We start from the raw sequence: 15,176 nt of genomic DNA, 5'->3' as shown, positions 1-15,176 counted from the left end.
GCTGCATAGTATCGGCTGCTAAAAGGATGCTAGAAGAGTTAATTCTACTTGGAGTAACAATAACTCCCGTGGGGATATCTGTTAGGGTCAAAGGTCAGCATATCAGAGATCATGTTTCCCTATCAGCCCTGCATAGTCCTGTGGAGCCATAGTGACCCGTGGAACCTCATCCCCTATGGAGCTGCAGCAGAAGGGGTTTCCACAGGCTCTAGAGCTAGCAGAGGTAGAAAAGCAGATGTTTCCCTACATGTAAGGATGCTCAACCTAGTCCCTTGTGCTCATGTTACTGAAGGGAAAAAATTGGCCATTCCCTTGCTGATTATCATACCTATTTGCTGGTTCTAGCAGATGGAAACAACCTGGCTATAGTCATCCAGGTAGTTAAGTTCTAGCCAAGGTAAATTAGGCCAGTATTTATTTGTAAACATTTTTGAGGGTTCTTTCTTTGTAATTTAGTCTTACAAAGTTTTATGGGCTAGTAGTTTGTACAGTGCAAGATGCAGCACACAGTTCAGGGTACAGATGGGCCCACCATGCAGCCGTTTGTTATTTACTCTCATGTTATGTGATACTATTGATTATAAGCAGGACTGGCAACTCTGCATATCATTAGTTGCCAGGTGTTTCCCATTGTAAGGCATGGATTTCATTTGCTTAGAGTAGCCAAATTTTAATGATTCGGGATGAAGTTTTCCATGCTGGTTAACTGCTTCTGGTTGAACATTGTTCTGAAAATTTCAGCCAAAACGGGACAGCCATTTCTCATAATTGAAACTAGGGAAAGGTTTGTTGTTTTGTGCATGCTAAAATATTCTGGACATTTACACTTTGAAAAGCTCTAGCACCCCCAGGCTCTGGAGCTGATACTTGAAATTTGGCATAGGAGTGGCCTTTGTGTCAGGGAATGGCTTTTGCTAGTCATATGAAAATTTGCCCAAACATGACCAACTTTAAAGGAGGGCTCTGATTTTGTCATGGATGTTGCAGAAATAACAGAATCGGTGACTTCCAAAGACCTCCATTACTCAGTCCACAGGGTGCTTGGAGCTAAAGGTTCCCACCAATGCCCATTGGTGTCAGGAGCTGCAGTGTTCCCCTGCCACCTAAGGCAGCAGTGCCCACCCTTAACTCCCAACCTCTATGGGTGGTTGTGGTACCCCACAGCTTCTGGGCACAGTGGGATCCCCGCATCTCTCAGTTGTTGTGGCATCGTGAGCGGGGGGTGGGGGGGCAGTAGCTCCCAGCCACCTGTAGCTCCTCAAAACTTCCCATCACTGTGAATGGAAGGGATGACCCCCCCCCCCCAGCTGTGAGCCATGGAGGTAGGGAGATACTGGATCTCCAAGCCTCTATGGGTTGTGGAGGGGCCCAGAGCTCCAGTCAGGAACCCACAGCTGCCAAGTGGCTCTCTATTTGTCATGGATATTTTTTAGTAAAAATCAGGGACAGGCCATGGGCTTCTATGAATTTTTCTTTATTGCCCATGACCTGTTAGTGACTTTTACTAAACATATCCATGTCAAAGCCTTTAACAATTGCTCAGTATATACATGCTAGAGCTTTGCAGCTAAAAACTCTGATGATATTGTCTGCATCTCGTGTGCTCCAGCTCAGGGTTGAGCAGGATTTTCCCTGAAAGTGCAGCTCTGGGCTGCAGTGAGTCATCATTCTGGGTGTGGGCACCTGAACTGAGAGCAAGGAGGCTTCCTCTCCTTTCTCTTGTCAATAACCCCCCCCCCCCCCCACACACACACACCCCATGCTGGCATCCAGGGAGCGTGGAAGAGGAGGCTGTGTCATTTGAAAGTGGAGGAGACAAGAGCTGCACCTACGTGCAGAGTGGGACACAGACTGCAACAAAAAGATATGTTGGGGAGTCTGGATATGAATAGCCAACTGAGAGTGGAAGCTTGCATGGTGAGGGAAATATGTATGGGTTGTTGAAGTGGAAGTAGACAGGGAGCAATAGGTAGTGGAGGATTTATAGATTTTAACATTAGATCATCTAGTCTTCCCTCAGAGAAGACTTGAACTGGCTGGGCAAGGAGATTGGGAGTAGACAGGGGAAGTAAGGTATGGAGAGGAATGGGAGGCCATTCAGGAGTGGAAGGAGATGGAGATCAGATGAGGAACCAAAAGGGAAGACTAGGACTCCAAGACAAAGTTATTGGGATAAAGAGTCAAGATGGGGAGGTGACTGAACAAGTTGCTGAGACTGGGAGACACAGGAAATGAGGAACAGAGCTGAGGAGAAAAAGAAGCAGACCAGAGAAGGCACAGAGGACTGGGACAGGCTCAACAAAGAGACTGAGCTGCAGTGGGGAAGACTGGAACAGGGAGGAAGGGCACAGAATGGACGAAATGGGGCAGCGGGGGTATGTTAGATAAAGCAGGCAGAAGAGTTTGTGGTTGCTGGAATACACTCTCCTCCAGAGTCTGGAATAGAACATATGATTTCTGACTCTCACCATTCCTCTGCTGCCAGCAAATATCTAAAACCCATTGGTAAAATGTCATCCCCTTCCACTACTGGTCCACACAGAGGATGATAACTGATAACAGTACAGTAGTAGGCTAAGTCAGATAGTTGAAATGTCAGAGGTCCATGCAGAGAATCAAAACTTCCGACTCTGTGGATGACCAATGTGGGTGTCAATACGATGCCACATGATGGAACTTCTGTTCACTTTGCTTTAAAAAACACCCTAAGAAACTAGACATTTGGACACACGGAATGGATTTACTCTGGAAATTAATCAGTGTGTTGTCTGAAAGACCCTTACCTCATTTATTGCAGAAGTTAGAAAGTTTGTTGTGAATGATACAGGGGATTGCAGGAAAAGAAAGGAGGTTCTCAAGATTAAAGCATGTGAACATTGTCCTGCTTCTGCTGCAGAATTCCTCTGTGCTATACGCTAGTAACTTAAACCAAACTTTTCAAGTAGTGGGTCATTAATTGGGTGTTCCTCATTTTCTGGGTGCCTGATTGAGGTTACATAGGAAACTTTAATTCCATCATTTCCTAACTTACAAGTGTTTGACCTGGCAACCTTAATAAAATTCTTGCAATGTAATTTCTTTGTAATATTTATATAATGCTTTATATTCCCAAAGCTTGTTATTAAACACTAGCCAATTAATTCTCAAAGCCCATCAGTTAATATCATTACCTCCATTTTCAAGAATGGGAAACAGACCCACACAGACCCACAATGGCACAACTAGGATCAGAACTCAGAAATTCCTGATGTTCTGCATCTTGTGACATTAATTGTTTACAATGGCAAACTACTAAATCCTGAGCACCTCTACAATAACATGGTCATTCCTGTTGAGTGAACATTTCACAGTATCATTTTGTGAGACAGAATACAGGCTCCAAATTCTCTACTTTTCAATCTAAAAATAACAGATTAGGCCTAAGAGTATGAAAACAATCCCTGGTGCTGAATGACCACCAAAGAAATCTGTGTAGGCCAGAGCTTTTTGATCATTTCATATTTCCTTACTTTGGACAGGCTGATGTACTGATAAAACCTGGAGCTGTGGCACCACAACAGACTATTTTGCTTCTTGGAGAAGCGTGTTTCACCAGTGCTCCCTTGTGACTTAGCCAGCATGTTTGTTCCAATGAGTAATGAAAAGATCAGCAAGATGCACAGCATTAAGAAGCATTAAGCAGCTCTCTATTGTGTTTGGGTTTTTTTTATCTGAAAGAAAATTGAGTAGTTAATTGGCCCACAATTAAATAGAAATGCCATTTTAAAAAAATTGAAAGAGCTGGGCAGGCTCGGCTTCCACTTGCATTATGCATTGCTGTGATGATTTAAAAACTTTATAATAGATAGAGATTAATTGAGAGAGCATTGTGAGCAGCATAAAACATGTTTATGGCTCAAGTTATCCTAGGGGACAAAGAGCGTACAGCAGACATAGGAGGCTGAGTGAGGGCAGAAAGGTGAGTCTCACTATTCCACTAAGAAAACTAACTAGAACTAGGGATAGCAAAATGTTATCTAAGGGACAATGAGTGTGCTGAAAAGCGAAAACAGGAGTTATAGTTGTACTGACTGATTGGGGTCTGTGAGTCCTACTATGTGAATATATTCCCACTCAGCTTTAGATTGTGCACTTAGCTGCTTTTTACATTTTAAAATGAAGATTGAGTACATTATACATTTTAAATACTTTGGTACATATTAAAATAGAAATTTGCAGATTATTGAATTTAACACGAATTCTGCTTCTAAGTGCTAACAGATCAGGATTCTTGTCATCTCAGCCTCATGAATGGAATAGGAATGGACTGTGGAGGAGTGGCACAATATAAGCATGCCTACAGTAGTATCCTCAAGGGACCACCAAACAAAACATAGGAGGGGGAATTTTTCCACCTTTGCTACCCTAATTTTGGAAAGGCTGGTACTTTGTTCACTTTCATATGGAGTAAAAAATATAATGGAGTTGAATTCATGGTCTGTCAACCATTAAAGCATCACTATAAATTAGGGATGCAAATGGTTAACCAGTTAACCAGTAAGTCTTAATAAGTGAGGCTTTCTGGTTCCAGTTAACCAGTAGGGTCTGGAGTAGCTCTCCACTCACCCCAAGCAGAGGGGAATTCCCGTCCCACGGGTCTCATTAGAACACTCCCTGTCTGTGACAGGTTTGTTCCTCCACCCCCACTCTGCCACAGGTTATATGCTGGCTCCCTGAGAGCCAGCTGCAGAGTCAGCTGTGAAGCCTTCCCAGGAGCAGTGCCCTCAGCAGCTCCTGCCAGCCTCACTCCTGGGGAGGCTTCGCTGAGGGCTCCGCAATATAAAGCTTATTTATGTGTGTGACTGCTATGGTTTTTAGCAGTTACAAGGTTACATTTTTAAATGAATTTTTACATCCCTACTTTAAACCCGCAAATTCAGACTCATCTGCCAATATCTAGTCCAAACAAAGTGCAATTGCACCCACTTTGCGATCTGGGACTAGATTTACACTTCAGTGTAGTTATTCCAATTATCACCTGTTGAGAATCTGACCTTTTCATCTTAACTGTAAATTTCCTTTTCTTTGGCATTCCGTATTGCTCAGTTGTGCCTAACCCTGTGCAAAACAAAGCAGAGGGATGGCTCACTCCTCTTCCCACTGGCCATTAAAACTGGCCCTTTTCTAGGGGAAAACACATTTCCCTATTGTCCCTCTTTCACAATATATCTTGGAGGCTGGTGCTGCCCTGCAGTGTACCACTGCCAGGAGCAACATACATACCCCTGCCTATCAACAGTGTTCAGCTGTAGCTATAAACCAAAGAGAGCTTTTAATATTTTCTTAATACAGATCTTATCCCCCTTTCCTGTCTTATCAACTGAATTTCTCCTCTTTCTAATCTTTTACAGTATTTACACTTCATTACACTTCTTCCTCCCTCTCATGCTCCCACTGCACTGGCTTACTTTCTCCTTTTTATATCCCCTTTTCTATCTCATTTTTCCTTTCCTTTAATTCCCACCCCATTTATTCTTCATTCTTTTCTTTGTTTCATATTTTTGGTGCAAAGTGTTTAGCATCTGCCAGAGCCCTAAATACCTCCCCATCTTTCTCATGCTTTTCATACCAGTATTCTCAAGTTTCTGCACCACATCCACCATCTTTCTCTCAAAAGACAGGATGTGATTCTTTTGAGAATGTGTGAACACCTACTCTTTAATTTGCAAAAAGAGAACTTGGCTGAAAGCACAATAACCCCTCCTCCAACCCTTGGTTTATTCCCAGACTCTGCCAACCCAGAAACCAAGATATCAGCTTCAGAATTTGCACCCAACTCTTCCACATACTGTTAGAGATCATCATCTTCATGCCTTCCAGCAAGCTCTCATATTTAATCATTTTTTCTGACGCCTACTGGTGAAGTTGAGTAACAAACTGTCACCGTATCAGTGCTGACCTGCCTTCACTTTGGCTTACAGAACCAAGGCTTTGCTTAAATCATCAAAGATCATATAATTCATAAAATATACATTTGGCAAAAGTACAACTAAGATCTTATTACAGTCAGAAATGTTGTGTATGCCCTTTGAGCACTTTCAACGTTACACTGAAAAATTCCATATTGGAAAAAATTTATCTGGGAGAATAAATACTCAATAATTTTTGTAACTGTGGTAAATCCACAAATGCTAAGTAGTTAGGAGACTTAAAGTTTGCTTCTATTAAAAAGTGACTTTGTGAAGTTCCATTTATATTGTTTTCTTATCAAACTTTCTCTATTTACAATAAAAAAAATGTCTTTTTTCCTACTTGTGACCCCTGTAAACACACCCTGGCCTCTATCAGTAAGGCTGGACACTTTCCATTTCATATATCACTGATTTACTTATGGTAGGCCCTCAGATAATTCTTTGCCATCTCACTGTCTTCAGATTATGTTCTCTGTGTTTTAGTGTTATTATTGTTATTAATATCATAGTAGTACTTAGAGGCCCAGTCACAATTGGCCTCAGTCAGCCCGCTGTGTTAAGTGCCAGAAAAGAAAGATGGGCAGAAGTTTCCTACAAATAGGAGTATATGGAACAGAAGATTGAGTGATGGAAGATGTTAAGACTTGATGGGGTAGCCGCTGGGTTCTGGGGTTTCCTTCTTACCCATGGAACCATTTCAGCCCCTATGGGTCCCTATCTTGCTCCTAGCCCAATTCCAGGCCATGCAAGAGCTGCTCCAGTCTATTTGGATCCCGGTTACCCTTCTGCCCTGGGGACATGCTCAAATTTATGTCGGCATAATATTTCCATTGGGGGCACACTAGGGCTGTTCCGGGAAAGGGATGCAGATTAGACACATCGGAATAGCGAAATTTGCATTTACGTGGCTGCTGCTTTTTTCCGGCTTGGGGATAAGACGGAGAAAAGCACCAGTCTAGACATGATTCTCCGGAAAATAAGCCCTTGAAAGTAGGAATAAGAGATCCTCTGGAAAAGGGCTTATTTTCCGGAGAATCATGGCTAGACTGGCGCTTTTCTCCGGCTTATCCCCAAGCCCGAAAAAAGCGGCAGCCACGTAAATGCAAATGCCGCGGGGGATATTTAAATCCCCTGCGGATTTTGCTATTCCGATGTGTCTAATCTGCATCCCTTTTCCGGAAAAGGGGTGGAGTGTAGACACAGCCTAGCACTCTTTGCTCCCTGGTTCCGCTACCCCTGCTAGTTGCTATAAAAAACAGACAAAAACGAATTTCAGAGAGGTAGCTGTGTTAGTTCATTTCGACAGAACAATAAGGAAGTCCAGTGATATTTTAAAGACTAAGATATTTATTAGGGTATTAGAGCATAAGCTTTCATGAGCTACAATTCACTTTGGAAGTGAGTTGTAGCTTATAAAAGTTTATGCTCTAATACTGACACAAAAACAGAATTGTTTCACTGAAAGAAATGTGAAACTCTATTTGCCATTACTATGACTGCACAGGTGTCACTGATGACTAGGGTTTCTATATCTGAGGTCCAATAAAATGAAATAAATATTGGATATTGATGATGATTCTGATTTTCCTGGCAAACAGCAAATTTAATATGAAAACAATAAATATGGAACTCCACTGTTCTATTTTTACAGTCACCTCTTGGAAATAACTGCACTTATAAGGATATATCTATACTGGAAAACACAAAAATGCAACAACGGGTCTCAGAGCCAAGGTCAACCTAATTGGGCTCACTTATGGGGCTAAAAATAGCAATGTAGATGCTCAGGCTCTGTAATTTGGCAAGGGGGATGGGGCTCAGAACTTAACTCTAGCCCAAATAGGAACATAGTTCTGTAGCACAAGTCCTATGAGCCCAAGTCAGTTGACCTAAGATCTGAGACTCACTGCCACGAGGTTGTTTTGCAATACAGATGTACCCTCAGAATGGTTAACGTTTCCTTTAGATCCCACAGAATGTTGGATCTTTGGAACATGGCATTATTTTCCAGTCTTCTAAGACCCCTTATTATTATGAATTAGAAATAAATAAATGAATAAATAAATACACACACAAAAATTTTCTTTATGGACTACGTTTTTAAATCCTGGTAATACTCTATGCTGCCCTCACCTGCACTTCCCATGTGCGAAATCCATTTCTGCTATTATGGAACTTAATAGGAGTTTTGCCATTGTCTTTACTGAGCAACCACATGATTTTATCATTGTAACCCTGGTATTACTTCTCTCCTGCTTCCTTATGAGTCTGTTTATGGCTCTACTTTTGTATTTGTCACTAAACAAAAACCACATTAATGGTCAAATCTTGCGCAGCATTGTGAAATTGCTCGGGGGAGGGGGACAAAGAAATGGTGTCGGAATCCTCTTAAACACAGTACAGAGAGAGAGAGAGAGAGCAGGAAGCATCTCTGCCTTACACTGAAGGCTCACTCCTGCAAGGTACTCAGCATTTCACAATATGAAGTCCTAGAAGTGTTGTGCAGCTTCAGTACTGGCATAAGGGCATACTGTTATCTGGTTAGATGCACAGACTAAAACATGGAGGTCAGCAGCACATGTCAGTGTAACGTAGAGGATACTGTACCCACTCCCATTATTACAGAGCTACCTCTCCAGTGTTCACATCCCAGGAGCTCCCTGGAGAATTCTTCCTGAGATCTCCAGCTGCAGCATGGCTCCTCCAAAGATAGCTAAAGGTAAGATTCTGCCCACCATTCCATCTCCTGCAAGCAGGGCAGAATCTTGCCTTTAGCAAGTAACTAGCTTAAATTAACAACCACAATATAATATTTGAATTCCACTTTATCCTTCCAACAACACCCAAGATAAAATCACTAAAGCAGTGTTTGAAATACAGCAAAGTATAAAAACCAGGCGTTGAAGATGTCATAACAGTTTGATGATCCACAACATGAATGGAAGAAATTGCCTTCTGATAAGAATGTATAGGAAATTTTAAAGTGTCTAATCTGTGGGTAATATCAATTCCATATATACTTAAAACACCTTAGAAACTGTCATTTCTATGAGGAATGTCAGTCCACTCATTCCTTCTTTGCTTTTGCTGATAATCAGGGCTTGACAAACGGCGGTGAATCTACTCACCAGCCCCTCACTGCGCATGCGCAAGACCCATATTGTGCATGCATGCGCCGCTAGTGAACGGGACGATCGGCTGAAATTGATTCACCACGGGTGAGTAGATTCACTGATTTGTCAAGCCCTGCTGATAATAATTAGTCAACTGTATTCATTAAGATAACCATTAAGAACTCAGAAATAATGCTGATGGACATTATAGAAAAACCTATCAAAGTTTCATATAAGATATATTAAATGGATTAAAATATTTAAACTGTGACAGGCATTTCTGAAATCTCTTTTCAAAATTTCATTTTTAAATTTATGATAAATAGGTGGAGCCATAGGGAAGACTGCATCACTAAGGCACATCTACACAGCAGGGCTAAAGCTGAAATAAGCTACATAACTTGAGGTAAGTCAATTGCATAGCTTAAGTCAAAATAGCTTATTTTGGCTTTTGGTGCTATCTACACAACAGAAAGTCTGGGAAGAGCACTCTTTTTCCTATTTCCCTTACTCCTTGTAAAATGAGGGATACAGGAGTTGGAGTAAGAAGTCTTCCAGTTTGACATTATTTTGACATTGTCAAAATAATTGCTTGTACTGTAGACGCAGATTGTGACGTTATTCTGATATAACACTGCTGTGTAGACATACCCTAAGGGTGCATTTACACAATAGCGCTTAACTCAAAATAAGCTACGCTAACTGAGCTATATCAATTGCATAGCTTATTTTGAAATAGCTTATTTGAAATTGGGAGTGTCTACATAGCACTCATTTTGAAATAGAGCACTCTTCCTCGTAGCACTTCCCTTATTCCTCGTACAATGAGAGTTACAGGAGTTGGAGTAAGAAATCCTCCAGTTTGACAGTATTTCAACATTATTTTGAAGTAATTGTCGTAGACTAAATTATTTAGAAATAATGCTAGTTATTTTGAAATAATGTTGCTATTTAGACGTCCTCTAAAAGATCTTGTTTACAGTTGCATATAATTTTGCCAGATTTTAACTGTGGAGATTTAATTTTCCATGCAGGTTGGCAGAAATACTTTGGAAAATGTCATTAAAAATAGCTCAGACATTTCTGAGAATGAAGTTAGAGAAATATATTTTGAGAGAGCAATGCAATATTTCCAACTCTCATGATCTCGTCATGAGTCTGCAATGGTATTTACTGTTCTTGCTTTCAACTTCAGTTCCTGTAATCATACAATTACATAAGAATCTCATCTTTCACATTTTTTGAAATTTCTAGTTTTCATGGCTGTGAAGAAAAGCTTGTAAACATCATCCACATACAACAGTTTAAAAATCAAACGGAAATAAAAGGAACTGCGAATAAATTAATATTTCAAAAAGCATAATGATTTTTAAGACAATGATTTGATGATTCAGTAATTATTTTTAATGGTTGGAGTTGGCAATGCTGCAATATTAAAAACAATTCTTAAAATCATTTCATTGAGAAGCTCTAGCATCAATATACTTTGGAGCAGCAACTTAATATTGGAAGAGGATGTCCTGGGGTCATAGAAATGCATTTTGCTGTCCCTGAGAAAACCCACTTAAATTTGTTCAGGTTAAGTCTTTAAAACATTTTTACACATGCTCAGTAGGGATTTGATAGAGACTTTCAGAGACATTTCCAAAGACTTAATCCATAGGGAGCACGTTCCAGCCTATTCTATCAGAACTAAGCAGCACTTTCATCCAAGTTGCTCTTTCAGGGTATGTCTACATTGCATTCCTCCTTTAAGAGAAGAATGCAAATGCAGACAAATGAAATTGAAAATGAAGCACGGATTTGAATTTCCCGAGCTTCATTTGCATAATCACGTTATGGCGCGCTTTTGAAAAAGTGCTATTTCCAAAGTGAAACTGCGATCTAGGCACCGTTATTTTGAAAATGGCAGGCTCATTTTTTTTAGGAGAACAGGATCTTTCAAAAAAGCCTGCCGTTTTTGAAATATCCGCGTCTAGACTGTGGTTTCACTTTTGAAATAGCGCTTTTTTGAAAGCGCTCCATAACATGATTATGAAAATGAAACATGGGAAATTCAAATCCATGCTTCATTTGCAATTTCGTTTGTCTGCATTTGCATTCCTCTCTCAAAGGAGGAATGCAATGTAGACATACCCTCAGGCTGCCAGGGACTTAGCACTAGAACTGTAAACAGAGAAATTGTTCCTCCTCTGCTGTGAATGCTCCTATGGCTGACACCTAGACTATATCTACACTGCAGGGAAAGTCAGAAAAAGATACAGAAATTACGAACCACAATCTTTTCCCGCTTTTCTTCCAAAAGAGGATTTCCCGACATTTGGCCTGTCTATACAGGGCAAAATGTTGGGGGAAAACCCCTCTTTCAGAACATCCCTTCTTTCTCACAAAACGAGGGTTACAGGGATGCCAAAAAACACATCCGCTTTTCCGAATTTTTTTTCAAAAAAGCACACACGTTCCTTGGATGCAGCAGAGCTTTTCCGGGATACTAGAGGTATCCCAGAAAAGCTCTGCAGTGTAGACATAGCCCTAGATAACACCAACTGCAAGATAAAAAGGAACAGAGGCAGGCTCGGAGACAGTGGAAGTAGATAGACAGATAGGCTAGAGTAAAAGGTTGTTATCCAATATTTCCTTTTAGCCTAATTTAATGTGCAGCCTCAGGCCTTTTTTATTGCATACCCTCCAAAACCTACAATGAATACAGAATTATGTTTGAGCATGCGCTTTTCTATGATTCTTATTGCTGTAGAATCTAGTGATTCACAAACACTAATGAATTTATCCTTACAACACCACTGTGAAGTAAGGTAGATTGTTCTCATTTTACAAATGTGGAACAGACACACAAAGATTAAAATCAAAATTGTCAAAATGCCTACTAAACTTGAAATCGATGATTTTTCAGAGTATTTAGCATTATATAGTACTTTATATGTTCACATGTGTAGGGCCTACTGACCTCCATTGTAGTTGGAATGCTCAACCTTCTGCAGACCAAATTTCAAGAATCTCAGGGTCAGCACCAGAAAATGAGAAACACAGGATGACCCGTGAAAAATTTGGTTTAAATGATTTACCCTTCATCACAAAATAACTCTAGGAGAGAGAGAGATGGATGGAATCCAACTGCATTCAGTTAAAGAGAGACCAACCTTTCTCTAGATAGTGCACTTTCCAGTTTATTCAAGAAATAAGGCAGCAGGGCTCCTACAGAAAATAGACCCATACACTTCACAACCCTAATTTCATTCTTGGAGCACCATCCATCCTGTGTTCTGAATGAGATAATAATCTTGTAGAAAAAAGTATGTGAGCATGCAATTACAGACTGTATCATAATACACGGACAACCTTAATTATATTTTTTAACTTTTGAGTGCTTGACTTTGCAACATTAATGTTCTTTATTGTAATACATTCTTAATTAGTAAATATTTACTTAGCTATTTATGAGCTAAAACCCTTAACTTGCAGAAAGGTTTATGAAAGGCCTCAAAGGCAATGGAAAAATAAAAAACCCTCAGTTTTACTGAATGAAGTGGTTGGACTCAGTGACCTCCTGAGGTCTCTTCCAAACCTAAGTCAACCACTATCTGATGGGTTTTGGGAAGAAATGTCTCCTATTGACAGGTTATTTCATAACTGTGCACACCTTGAACCTTCTTCTGAAACATTTGCTACTGCCCACTGGCAGAGAGGGTGCTAGACCACTGTTTTGACCCATTATGGCTATGAATTCATTTCCCACAGCCCTCATCAATGTATTATATGCACAGCCAGCTTACTCAGAATGTGAACAGGTATAGGATCAGGATTAGCCTTGAAGATGCACAACTTGAATTGTCAATAAAAGATCAAATCTCAGATAGCCACAGTTCCATCTGTATTTCTACATAAATTCTATTTAATAACACTGGGTTCATGTTTAAAAAGATACTGTTTTTCTGAGAACAGATGAAATTTTAACACAAAAATACTGTGGTTCCAGTTTAGCAAAATACTTAAGCATATTTCTAATTTAAACATGTGAGTAATCCCACTGATTCAGGATTATTCATATGCTTCAAATTAGGAATATGCTTAAGTACCTTGCTTAATTAAGGCTCATAGACACAAGGGGCTGTCATCCTTAATAAAAACCAAATCTATTTTATTATAATACATTCAAATTGAAAGGAATCACAGCTCAGCTAGGTACAACACTTTCATCTGCTCCCTAGTTCCTCCCCTTTACCATCTCATGAACCTAGCAGTAATTTCCCTCTATTCACTAGAGCAGCCCATCAGTACAGACACACAAATCAGCAGTGGTCAGGAAAACACAACCAGTAAATCAACATGCACTGGGAGAGCAGGGGCATATGTGAAACCACCTTACATTTAATATATGTCAGAGAATCTTGTTAGGCCAACGTTGCTTCTAGCCCTCAAAACCCTATTGGTGAATTCTTGCTGCTTTGATAATTGCAGACAGAATCTACCTCTATAGAGACACAGGAAAGCCTGAATCATGGCTTTTCTACTTCCCTCCCTATGAAAGGTATTTTTAATTAATCACACTCTCATTTCTCAAACTTAGGCTCCCAAGCCCTTTTTCTGATCTCTGGGTGTGTAAGGCAGTGCTTTTCTACAGTGTTTTTTCTGACTAAAGATTTTCCTAGCTTCAAAGAAATAGGTGAGGATTTTTTTTTTAAACGACAACCAAGAATTGAAGAGCAAGTCATGGAGCTGCATGAGCTCTCCACCCCCTGAGTCATTCTGCTGTCTTTCATAGCCTGTGATATGCGATTAAAAATAATAAAGAAAAAAATGATGTCTGTGCCTCTCACAACCCAGAATGGAATTTTTGAAATAAAAATTTAGCCTTCATATATATAAAACAATTCACATGATGTGTCTTATGTGAAGTCTGCAGTGGTGCAAAACTGTATTTAATTATAAGAACCTTCAAGATAGGGGAGACTAGTTTTATTTTAGTTTATTTATTTTAGGGGCATAAAACCCCAGCAGACCTGCAATGCCTTCCAAGAGAAGGATTTTAGAATAGAAAGCCAAGCCTCTGTCTGAAGATGGTAGAGAGAAGCAATACACCTCTGCAACATAAAGCTTGGCAATCTCGCTGTCTCGTTAATATACTTTAACATTTCACTTCAATTTGTATTCTGCATAAAGCACCAATATAACCTTCAACAGAGAGATATAACACTTGTAGATGACAACTGAAAAAACAACAAATACTATCACTGAGATAAAAATAAAAAAATTAGAATTGATTCTGAAAAATAACAAAATATACACAGATTCTTAAGCATATAAGACCAGTGAAACCCAAAGTATGCCAAAATAATTTATGACTAGACTCAGACCTAATTTTAGGACAAAATCAGCATGAAAATGCTATCCAGCTAAAAAGATGGCTTTGTATTCTCTGCTCCTCTTGTTGCATCTAATATTAATTGCAAACTAGGTGTGGCAGCATGAGAGATGAACATGGCATAAAGAGACTGAGATATACTGTATGATTCTCTTAATGAAATATCCTGTTGTCTTACCTGATAAAAGAGAATTGCAAAACATAGCATGAGATATATCCATACACTTGTAGGTAATCAAGCTCCTTCTGCTGCAGTTGTTCAGGTTCTTCAGCAAAGAAGCTTGTAACTCTTACATTTATACTAGCCTCATTGAAAGAAAAGGGGGAAAAATAACAAAGAAACCTCTGCAGTATTCTGTCTCCTCTGCCCTAGCTTCCTGTTATGAGATTCACTCTATGGTCCCCAACATCTACCAGCAACCTGATGGGGGAGTTTATGGGGGAGGGGGAGAAGAAAAAAAGATAGCGTTAAAAAAAAAAAAAAAAAGCAGTAGCATATTACATGACATCTCCACCTACTGGTAGAAAGAATGAGAGCATCTAGCTTAACATCCTTATTGTCAGAACTGCAAGTTACCTTAAAAAAATCTAGTATAATCAGTACTTAGCCTACATCCACATTGATCTAAAGGAAGAAAATACGAACTATTGAATCTGACCAGTAAATATTTAAGTATTTAAATATTAAATATTTGCTATATACCAATATCTAACATGTTTAAGTATAAAATG

At 39.7% G+C, this 15,176-nt stretch overlaps 1 protein-coding gene across 1 annotated transcript in view; it reads right to left on the bottom strand.

The window, feature by feature from the left end:
* LOC102446022 (sodium channel protein type 2 subunit alpha) overlaps window positions 1-14,846 on the bottom strand; it is a 114,817-nt gene extending 99,971 nt beyond the window's left edge. Inside the window, exon 1 of the mRNA XM_006137325.5 lies at window positions 14,623-14,846. The gene's annotated coding sequence lies outside the window, so the exon portion shown is untranslated. The remainder of the gene's footprint in view (window positions 1-14,622) is intronic.
* Between the last annotated feature and the right edge of the window lie 330 nt (window positions 14,847-15,176).

The sequence above is a fragment of the Pelodiscus sinensis genome, chromosome 7 (genome assembly GCF_052426305.1).
Source record: "Pelodiscus sinensis isolate ZL-2025 chromosome 7, ASM5242630v1, whole genome shotgun sequence".
NCBI classification, from domain to species: Eukaryota; Metazoa; Chordata; order Testudines; family Trionychidae; genus Pelodiscus; species Pelodiscus sinensis.
The sequence above is the reverse complement of the archived record's forward strand: the minus strand, read 5'-3'. Positions and strand labels throughout refer to the sequence as shown.